The sequence below is a fragment of the Lissotriton vulgaris genome, chromosome 9 (genome assembly GCF_964263255.1).
Source record: "Lissotriton vulgaris chromosome 9, aLisVul1.2, whole genome shotgun sequence".
In the NCBI taxonomy this organism is placed as follows: Eukaryota; Metazoa; Chordata; class Amphibia; order Caudata; family Salamandridae; genus Lissotriton; species Lissotriton vulgaris.
The window spans coordinates 887683752-887696061 of NC_141697.1; positions in this window are offsets into that span (position 1 = coordinate 887683752).

Here is a 12310-nt window from a genome sequence, read left to right on the forward strand (position 1 = left end):
TTTACGACGTGTTTTTAAACATCGGCTTGTATTTTTGGTACTGAATTCAAATGTTAATTCTGTTTTTTATGAAGTGTTTTCAACTAGGTTTTAGACCTTGTCTAACTTCTACAAATTAGGAAACGGGGCACAACAACAGCCAGGGATTTGTCAAGGATCACACAGTGCTGTCACAAGGCGAAGAAGCTAGCATCAAAACTCTTCTTTCAACAACCTATCTGCAAAGCCACGTGTCAGTGCTAAATAATTTTTTTTTCAATCTCCGCATTTGTTTTAGTTGCTCAAACACTTAGGGCCTCATTTATGAAAATTGTTGCATTGCTGGTCCAAAACAGCGATGCATCACTTTTCACTGCGCCCTCCTTGCAACACCTTGGATGCACTGTATTGACAGTACGGTGCTCCACGTCGCAAAGATTGACAGTTACTTCAAGCATCCTGATATATCTGGTGGTACAGTATTGACGCATTGCTAGAGTCAGTCGCAAAACAGATGCAACTCCAGCAATGTGTCATAACACCTGGCCGAGTTCCAAGTAAAAGGGCCTGCGTCAGTCGTAAGGATTTGACGCAGTAAACTCGTAAAAGTGACACAGTGAAATCTCATAGATTTCACTGCGCCATTGCGCCATTGCGCCACTTTTGCAAGCCTTTTTTATGGGGTAACGGCCACCCTACATACATTATACCTGGTATAGGTATAATGTAGCGCAGGGGTTTACAAAGTGATGCTTCTGACTAGATGCATTGCTTTGTAAATATGGTGCAGTGTGGCGTATTGTTTACACTGCCGCAGTGTAAAAAAATAGGGATGCAACAGTGGTGTAAGGCCTAATAAATAAGGCCCTTAGGGTTATCCTGTCCAGTCCAGGAACTTCGACTGTTTTATGAAGATGTGGCTGGCTGTTGGTAGCTTCTTCGTGTTTCTGGTAGCCGATAACGGATATGGACTGTAAATGTAAATCAGTATTTGTAAAGCCTAAACTACTCACCCTTAGGTGTCTCAAGGTACTGTGGGCCGTCCTGGAAATTAAGTGAGCTATTGCCCAGAGTCATGTGGTGCTGAGCTGAGCTGCTGCCAGAGATTGAACCGTGAACCCTGTGCTCCGAAGTCATCCTCCCTGGCTGCTGCACCACCCCTCTCCACCAAGTTTAGGGAGACTTGGGTCCAGCAGACTCTGTTGAATGTCATTCTGGAAGGGCAAGGTTATCTGAAAAAACTTTTATAAAGTTTAAAATTACTGGCTCAACTGTCTACTCGTATAATGGATTTTTAGAGATTACTGTTGAAATGATTGCTGTTCATTTTGAGCACAATTCTAAAATTGTCCGACACTGAGAGATATTGTATACATTCAGGAGAGGGCTGAGTCGCTGGGCCCCTTTCCAATACCGGACTAATAACACAACTGAGTGAGGTCCCAACGCAGAGATCTGTGAGGATAGAGGGGCAGATTTACGACTTCTGGTGCTTCTCTGCTAATCAGCAGAGATGCGCCAGAAGAGTTGCGACGCATCTGCCCACCTGTGCGCTACTACTGATGCAGCGCATTCACAATGCGGTGCACCGTGGCGCTCGGATGGGCAGATGCGTGTCGCATCCCCAGCGGAAATTCGGCGTATTGTTGGAGTTGCGTCGCAAGGGCGACGCAGCTCCAGCAAGGCTCGGGGGGTGCCCTATCTGTAACATGCTGCGTCAATCCTTACGCCTGCTTCAAGCAGGCGCATGGTTTTGACGCAACATGGCCCTAAAAGTGACTGAGTAAAATCTTGTTGATTTCACTTAGTCACTTTTAGGAGGCGTTCCTGCATCGGAACGCCCCCCCCCCGCGCCAGAATGCAGGGCTTTACAACGTGACGCATCTCTCAGATGCATCACGTTGTAAATACCCCGCAGCATGGCGCTGGCTTTGCGCCGCCGCTGCATCACAAAAGTGACACAACAGTGGCGTAAAAGAGGCGCAAGGGGCTTGTAAATCTGCCTCTAAGTGCCTTACAGGTTTGACTATCATTGGTCGAGTAACATACGGAAGAATATGGGCAGCTTTCTGAAAATATAAATCCTCTTTCAGCTGCTGTACTCACCAATGCTTTATTTACATCGTATGAAAAGGTCTTGGAAGTAGAACGCTTTTGCAAACTTTCCGTGGCCTCGTAGCACTCTAGGACCAGGGTTAGAAGAAGCCACACAGCTGGACAGAAGGATCCATCCCTTGTTTAGCTCACATTTTCTGTAAAAACGTATAACCCCTGGCATATAACCCACCTGAAACACACCTTTAGAAAAAAATACCATTGTGATGTTAAATCGAGGCGTGGCTTTCAGTTCATTAACATATTACCCTACCTCAACCTGTTCAAAAGTGGCCGTTCTTTCCTAACGTGACTGGGAAATGAAGGGAAAATGCTCGAACTGTGTTGGTTTTCATGTGTACTCCCCTTCCCCTCACAAAGTTTCTGCATCCATGGCTCTCAACAGCCTGCACGAAAATTAATGATTGGGATTATTTTATTTTTCAAAAATTCCAAGTAATCTTTTAAGAATTTCCTGAAAAGAAGTCCCCAAGCAAGGGTCGGACTGAGTGAGAAAATAGGCTCGGGCACCAAAATAAATGCGCATTAGTAAATCAGATACGTAAAAAAAAAGTGGCAGTTTTAACGTGTAAAGACGCTCTATAAGTGTTTTGCAAGGTGAGGAAGACTGCACGGGGCAGATTTACAAGCCCCTTGCACCTCTTTGCGCCGCCATTGCATGACTTTTTCAATCAATCAATCAATCAATCATCGCATTTATATAGCGCACTACTTACCCAGTGGGTCTCAAGGCGCTGAGACCCACTTGTGATGCACCGGCGTAACGGTGGCACAACCAATGCGCCCTATTTACAACGTGACGCATCTAGGGAGATGCGTCACATTGTGAAGCCCTGCATCACATTATTTCTGCGTCAGGTATAATGTATGCAGGGGGCTTTCCTATGCAGCAAAGTCTCGTAAAAGTGACGCAGTGAAATCTACAAGATTTCACTGTGTCATTTTTAGGATGCCACTGCGTCAAAACCTTACGTCTGCTTGAAGCAGGCGTAAGGAGTGACGCAGTGTAGTGGGAATAGGCCATAAAATGCATTGCTGGATTTCCTTTGTGCTTGCGACACAACTCCAGCAATGCGTGACTTTTGCCCCAACAGACGCATCTGTCAATCCTTGCGCCATGGTGCGCCGTATTGTAAATATGGCGCATCCATGGTGACACAAGTATTTTTTAGGGAGGCGCAAGGAAAGTGACGCATCTCTATAGATGCATCACTTTCTTGTAAATCTGCCCCCAATCGTTTAAGTTTGCTGCAGGTAATGTAAACTTTACTACATACCTTTGCGCTGCTTCTACTGGCGTTTTGTCCCTCACGAGGCACAGCCGAACCCTCACTTCGCCATTTTTCATAAGCTCTTTTTATTGTTTTGATTTTTATTACTGCTCTTGGTCCCCTTCATTAACAGTAGAGGGAATGTATCGAATAATGCTACAATAATTGCATTTTATATTTATATAGCGCTTCGAACCCCCTGATAACTACCTGAAAGTAAATTGCCTCTTTTTACTTACACGTCTGGGAATAACCATCTCAAATGAACTCGTGAAAAAATTGTAGCATTTTTTACTACTCCTTGGATCACCCGGGAATCGGGTGCAATTGTAACAGTGCAGAGGAAACACATATTTGACCCTTTCAAGTGCCTAGGTGGGGGAGGGTTTTCAGCGAGCACAGTGGAAAGAGTACTTTACACAAAACTTGAGGCAACTTTGCCACCTAGTGGCTGAGATCTGAAGTGCGCCGAGTCAGAACACCATGCTAGTAAATGCTGCAGGGTGCTTTCAGCACACGAGCCAATTGTGAAGGAATATATTCCCCGCGCATCAACGGCCTTATGTCAGTGTAATTTGTTCTAATAATCAGCAAATGGTAACGCAGGCCAATGTAGCACCTGCAATTCAAAAGAGGGGTGGGGTCCATGCATTTCCGTAATGTTTGGGAGTCTCACCACATTCGGGCTCGCCTCCTATAATCTTACATTAAGTAACTGAAACTCTCAAATACCCCTGTCTCACCCCTGTCTTCCTTGCATTTTGCTTCTCGGCGTATTGGCTTTTCCATTATAAATATAATTCCACTGACTGTAAAAAAAATAAAAACAGAACTGGACGCGCACTCTATGCCTAACACTCCTTCGAGGCACTAGATCTTCAACCTCTTGCTCTGAACGCCCCTAAGGAAAAGGTTTTGAACAACTTTATATAAAGTCTCGGGAGAGCTGGAGGAGCAGGGTTGACACGGGGGTAGATTATGCAATCATTTCAGGGTGGCTTTTTGGAGCTCTTAGTCCACACTAAATGTGAGATTTATAAGACTGACCAACAACACACTACTCCCTATAATTAGGGTGCTGCGAGCCACTTGCACACAGTTCGAGAGTTAATATAAAGATAGTATCATATGAGTTGTGGAGTGTCTTTTTAATGGACACTCATAAAATTATTTGCACTAGATACAGTCTGATTGCTTATTATTAAAATCTGTAATTTAAAGCAATTATTTTATCTTAAACCCTACATCATTTTGGGCCAGCCTAATTTATACTGTTTAATACCATTTCAAAATAATGCCATATTAACAGTGCTTTCTGTCACAGGCTGGGAGAACGAGGCACCTATAAACAAATCACTAGTCCTCACTGCACCAGTCAGGATTTCACTCTATAATTCTCTGGTCACACACACAGACATCTGTTTTCAGGGGCGTAGTTTGGCCAGTAAAATTGAGGGGGCATGAGCTTCAGTTTTCCCAACAATCACACGGTCACATAATGTTAAAATACAATATACAAGGAGGGTGCACAACAGGTTCTTAAGGGGTAGCAGAAAGGGAAAGGAATGAGGATTGGTAGGGGTACTAAGTGAGAGAAAGCACAATATTTTGTGAAATAACCAACATTTTTTAAATCTTTTCAAACAGAGAGAGGGAGAGAATTTTTGTGAATCTTTCCAAATCGAGAGAGGGAGAGAAAGTGTGTGCATTTTTGTCTGTGTATGTAAAAAATCTTGGCGAAATCTGACACCTTACCACACCTGACTTAACTATTTATCACAAAAAACATTAGGTGATGTGTACCCCACACCCCCTGCCCCCCCCCCCCTGCCTTGTCCTAGTCTCTTTGGGCTAACATTTTGATTGGAAACTACCTAGATAACTTTTCAGCCTGTGGTCACATTGCCATCTGAAACACCGGAAGAGACTCTTTTGGCTTTACACTTTAGGGACTAGGCTGCGATTCGTCAAATCATGTTAGTGTATTGCTTTCCAATAAAACTTGCTGTCTTGTCAACAGCCAATGGTGTCGAGAGCAAAGGGACACCGATATCAAGAAGAACCACACATATACACTGGACACAACTTCCTGTGGATGATGGGTACAACATCAAGAAGTGAAGGGATAAAAGGTGTAGTTGATTTTAGAGTAGCAGAGGGAGCAGCATGTGTTGAAGGCAGACTCTCCGAGTAGTAGATGAAACAGTGTGAAAGAGAGAGCATATGAATAAAGAGAATTATTACATGTGTATCAGCCAGCATTCTGGCAGCATCAGGATCCAACATTTACCTTAGCTAAAATGGCAATAAGGAAGTGTACGGCATCAAGTAATATTTGGGATTACCTCACTAAGTTACTTCACTCTAGGAAACTCATATGAAGATTGGTTGCTGTATACAGTCAAACTATTACATCATCTTCAGCAGCCATTTTGCTTGGGCTGCAAATAAACAGGAGATTTCTAATTGCTACTGCTGTTGCGATTGAATACTATGGCACATTTTATAGCCACTGATCTTCCATAACATTTGATCCTTATCTGCTACTGTGGGCACTGCTGGGACTCTAACGCATCAATATGAATCTTTGAGGACTTTCACCTTAACAAAGAGAGATTTGCTGGAACACAATGTGGCTAAGAACTAGCATTATTTGACAACATCGCATACACTTATGTACTTTCATTCGATCATTTTCCACATATTACTTGATGACTGTGTGTATAACCTTACGTATAATCTTAACATGTGTACACTAAACCTGCCTTCTCATCGTTCTTTTATAGAAACTGAAGGAGAACCATACATGAAATGGGAAGAGTAGAAAATATATTTTATTAATTATCTGTCCCTTTTTGAAAGTGAAGGGGTTCTCACCAGAAAGAAAAATAACATGAATATATTATTACACTACATAGGTACATTGGGACTAAAGGTTTATAATTACATAGAAAAGGAACCCAGGTCGGTGATGAAGGAGATTGTTTTACCAGCATTATAAGACCTTGATGCGTATTTCTCACCCACAGTGTGCATTGCCATTGATTGTTATAATTTCTTCGACAGGAAATAAGGTATGAGGGAGAAAATTGAGGATTATGTTTCTGAGATAAAGAAATTAGCTGTAACATGCAGATTTGCCAACCTACATGATGAACTGATGAGAGATTAAATCATAACGTATTGCACAATGCTAATATGCAAGACAGGCTGTAGGTTAATGGTGAGTCAACCTTAAAGGAGGTGATGGTTATTGTCAGTAAAGCTGAACCTACTTTCAAGTGTGCTAAAGCAGTTTTGATTAATGCAAAACGGATAGAAGCATAGAGTGTAGTAAAAGTGTCACAAAGAAAATGGAGGTAGCTAAGGACAGCTGAGAAGATAACAAAAAGAAAGAGTTTACAGTGAATACATTAAAAGAAGAAAGATGGATAATTTGAAAGGCAGATGCTATCGCAGTGGAAGTTCAAATCTTTAGCTCACAATAAGAAATGCTCAGCACTGTATCAAAAGTGTTTAACATGTGGTGTGAAACGTCATTTAGCTAGGGTTTGTCACAACACACAGTAAGTCAAAGTTGAACATTTTTACCAAGATGATGATCAGAGAAGGAGGATACAAAGGTTTTAAGCATCCATGAAGAAGTATTAGATGTGAGGGGTCAATCTAGGAAAAACCAATATGTGGCATTGAGGCAGGAGTTGTGAGAGTGCAGTTAATTGTGGACTCTGGTTGCCATACACTATAATCGATAAAACGGTTTGGAATGAATCTTTTATTACCACTTTGGGTACTGAGTTGAATCAACCAGATATCTAACCTCAAAGCTTTACAGTTGAACCTATCAAGTTACGGGAGTTTCACAACTTGACATCTGAATTTAAAGATAGGTCAGCAGAATGTAAACTTTATGTTGCAGAAAAGTACCCATCTCTTCTTTGGTGGTAGGATCAAGGACAGTTGAGTATTTTACTTGACCCTAACAGTCCTGACCCAGTTCCAATTGTGAATGATGAATCACAAGTTAAATAGAGCATTACCAGAAAATTCCCTGCAATATTTTCAGGTGAAATTGGAAGGCGAGGTTGTGTGCATAAAATAAGTAGCGATAACACACAACCATATATTTACAAGGTTAGGAATATTTCATTTAGTATTAAAAATGAAGGGATTACAGATTAGGATAAACTGGAAAGTGCTGGAGTGACCGAACAAGTAGGATCATCAGATTGGATAGCTCCCCTAGAAGTGGCATGTAAAGTCAATTGTCAGGTCAGATTGTGTGTTGATTTGAGAGATTTACATAAAAACATATTTGTAGATCAATTCCCTTTACGGCGTATCAGCGAGTTGTTAGCATTAAATACAAACATGAATTGGTTTTCTACTTTCGCCTTCACTGCTGCATATCTTCAGGTGACATTACACCAAGACAGTAAACACCTTACTGCATTCATCAATTGCACAATGATATATATGATATATGGGGAGAAGCAGGGAGAAACATGATAGAAAACTGAGGATAGTTTTAGGAATTTTGGGCAAATATGGTTTAACTGCAGAACCATCAAAATATAAATTTCCGAGAAGGAGAGTTACTTATCGTTGGCATGAAATTAGTTACAGGGGCATATCACACAAGGAAGAACTTGGTTAAACCAATAAGACTTGCTCCATCACCACAAAATAAAGAGGAGGAGCGTGCTTTCTTAGGCTTGGCAGAATTGTATTCCAAATTTGTTAACAATTTTTGAGGAAAATGCACCACATCTGGGAGTTACTGACGAATGGTCACACATTTACATTTTAGGATTGTCAAGGAGCATTTGAAGGTATCAAAAAAAACATTTGTAAAGCTCCATTTTTGCAAGGTTATGATCCAAAATGTAAAAGCAAGTGATGCGAACAAGAATAGTTTAGGAGCAGTGTTATCCCAATATAAAGGAAGAGGTGAAGAACACATCATAGCTCTTGCTTCTAGTGCTTTGACACCAATAGAAGAAAAATACTCCCTCATAGAGAGAGAGACCACAGAGCCTGTATGGGGCATGAAACATTTCTGTCAATGTGTAAGCGATCAACAGTTTTACTTAGGTTGATCATAAGCCATTAGCAAACTACATTACCACACAAGGTCTTGATAATGCTTCACCTAGAATTTCTAGACTTTCCATGCATCTGATTGACTACCGTTATGAAATAAAATATGTGCCAGGAGCTCTCAATAAAGTTGCTGATTTCCTTAGTAGACTACCCTTACCTATTAAGCAAAATTCCAACAGTGAATGGGACAAATGCTCTATGGTAATTTTGACTGATAATGACTTGCAGGGCGTGGCCATGGAAGAACGGAAAGCTGAGGTATAACAAGATGAAAAATTGCCAACAGTGATAGATTGGTTGAGTAAAGCTGGCAAGAGTGTTGCAGGGATTCTGCTCATACACAGAACTGTGCACAGAGACCCAGGTTCTCAGTGAATTGTGATGTACCAAAAATTCACCTCAGTACCTAGAACCCCTAACCGACTAGCATCAGTGTCTCATTAGCTCTCCCTCCTATAGCGAAGCTACCAATGATTAGACAACCCAGAACATGCGAGTTAGGTTACACACAGGTATGGTGGGAATCAAGAACTCTCTTTCGTTTGTTATTCTTATACCAATCCACAACATGAGTAAATAGAGACACGGAAAAGTTTAAAATGTTTCTTTTAACGACATGCTCTAAGATGCAGTATTTTTGCTAACATAAGCAGGCATATGATTAAAAGTAATACGATCAGCATTGTTACAATTCCATAAAACACATAGGGAAAACTGATATTATAATGATAGTAGAAACAGGTCCTATAGCGCCTTGTGTACCACCCTCCCCAGCTAGGAACAAAGTTTTATAATAATAATAGAAGGTTACTTAGGCTTGAATGGGGAACCCCATACCTCCAAGATCAGCAGAAGTGTATCACATCAGGATCAGCAAAGCACTCTCTCTCTCTGGAAAACGATTTTCTCCAAGTGCTCTAATCATGCATGCAGTGCAATATTAAAGGCGCTAGAATTTCAGTTAGCTGCAGCTGTGTGCATGTTGTATCTAGAGCATGGGCTGATCATCCCGAATACCAGCTTACATTGTTATGGTAACCTTGGAGGCTTCTGCACACACAGACTGAGGTCGCGATGTAAGTCTAGGGATGTTGAAAGCAATCCTTTCTCATATGAAGAAATTCAAGCAGTCTAACTTACAACAACAGTTACATGCAGTGTTTTGTGCAAAAGCTGCAAAATGGCCAAATGGAGTTTAAACATCTAATAAGCTTATGCTAACATAGCACTGTGTGCAAGCAAGGCCCTGCCTTCACGACAAGAGAAAAGAAGGTTGGAAAATGAATTATCAGCATTTTGGAAGGTAAGAAATGAACTCTCAGTAAAAAAAAATATTTTAACAATGAGTGGACCTCTGGTACCAGCTCATACTTTACGAAAAAGTTTATAACCTTAAGTAATGAAGATCATCTAGAGATCGTAAAAAGGAAGTATAGGGTCAAACAATCTTGTAAGTGGCTGGGAATTGCTAGGGAAATTTAAAGTGTTGTGAGGGAATTTATTAAATTTGTCAATTCAGATAAGTCACAGTTCACATCCAAACTTTGCATCCAATTAAGTCACCAAGAATACGGAGGGAAAGAAGTGGGTAGATGTTTTTAGTTTTATGCAGAGTAGTGAAAGTTTTGCTAAATTTGCTATAGTATTTATCAATCATGTTTTTCAAATGGTTGAAGGTGAAAATAGCAAATAAGGCAGATGCCAAAAGTGTAGTGGAGTTCTTAGAGGACATTTTTCACTGGGAAGGTGTTCCCGAGAACATAATGAGCAACAATGATGGTCAATTTATGTCAGAAATATTCAAAGAATTCATTGGTAAAATTAGCGTAAGTCACAGAACAACATTGATTATCATCCCAAAGGAAATGATAATGTGGAACGCTTTAATTAAGTGATTAAGGGTCTTACAGAAATGCCAAACAGTAATAATTTGGATTGGGAAAAGGAGATCAAGAAAACATTATGGGCAAACAGAATCACACTTTGCGATTCCACCGGACATTGTCCTTTTAGCTTGATGAGAGATAGGACACTACAAACCAAGGACAATATGGGGTGGATAGCAAGGTAAGTTAATTTGATTGGTTTCCAGAGAAAGTGAAAGACAGAAAGGAAAAGTCACAAGAGTATAAGGACATGTATGATGAGTTGTATGGTGTGAAAGAAGTTGAACTCTGGTTGGGCGACATTGTTACAGTCAAGAAAGGAAGATTAGTGAAGAATGGTGAGAGCAAATTTTCATTTCCATATAGTGTTATGAAAGTATTATGTAATGCATCATTGTTGAGTGATGGTAAGGTGTGACATGCTAGCCATCTTTCCCTATTTATTGGGAAAGGTATGATTGATTCTGTTGTAACTAATTATGACTTGTTGGATGAAGTTGTGCAGGCACCAAATTGTGCACATGCATCTGATACTAACAAAACTTTGCATCAAACTGCAGCTTCTTCAGTTGATGTGGACACATCATTCAGAAGCAATGATATAACCAGTGGTTTGATCTTTGTCAAAGGTAAAATCATACTGAAAGGATTACACTTCAGATTGCTTTAAGAAAAGAGCGTGTAGGAGAAAGAGCGTGTAGGAGAATGATTAAACCTGAACCTTTTGAGTATTTTTTATGCAAGTAAATTTGGTTCTGCTCGTACTTCATGGTTAAACTGTTCTGTTATGCTATGTACTCCATGGCTAAAATGTGCTGTTTTTGTGTGTACATTTTAATATAGTTAAGGATAGTTCTTAATGTGATCCTATGCACTTATTAATATTCCCTCACTCCAAATTCCTTTCTTTTTTAATATTTTGTTTTGCTCCTCTCATAATATTGTTTATCTCCTGTGTCATAATTTGTTGTATCAATCATTGTTAAGGGGAAAGATGTGTTGTGTTTATGGGTTACTCGAATTGTATACATATGTGTGTTCTATGAATTCAGTTCTGGCATTCCGCTGATTGGAATGTCAGTGCAGAAGGTGGTTTGACTAACCAGCCGGTGGTTGTGCTGTTCATTGTCAGTGGGCTTGAATGAAGAATAAATACTTGAACTTGATCCTTGACTGACATAATTATTGGGAGCCATTAAAACCTCTCAGGTCACATGACCGAGCTCACCCAGCCAATGACAATCATATCTAGTTTTGAACATAGGTCCTGCCACAGCAGAAATTTAAAATTAAGGGCATGTATCTCCAGAGCATTATTTTGCCCCAGCATCATACGGGCAGTGAGAGATCGCATATTCCTTCTCATCATCCCTGCCAGCGACAGCCTATACAAGCTGAGAACAAAGCTCCAACCACTTTTCCATCTACACTTTTCCAATCATTATTCCCACAGCATCACCTGAAACCGATACTCAATAAATAACTAAATAAATGATATTGTCTGGTAGGGACAGAGGGGCAGAACATCTGGACTTTGCAGTTCAGTGAGCACAGTCTCATCACCGCTCATATACACATACCACATACTTCCTGCTACCTCTCCATGCGTTGACATTTATCTCCTACGCAATGAACGTCGCCACTCTTTCCAACTACATGTCTCCAACTCAGGCAGCCTCATCAAAATTCCATTTACCAAATCAAATATCAAATACTCTGAACAGAAGTTTCACTTCACAGCCAGTTCAATTCAAAGTGCTTTATTTTGATAAAAACATATCTTAAAAGCATAAATACAACTTGACAATTTAAGAACCATAAAAACAGTTTGTTGAAACAACCATAATGACTATTACAGAATTCAATCGATTAGAAAGTGAACATAGTCCATTCTGCAATCTATACATATAGTCAGGTACAAAAAGCACATGGTTTCAATTCATTACATCAGTATTT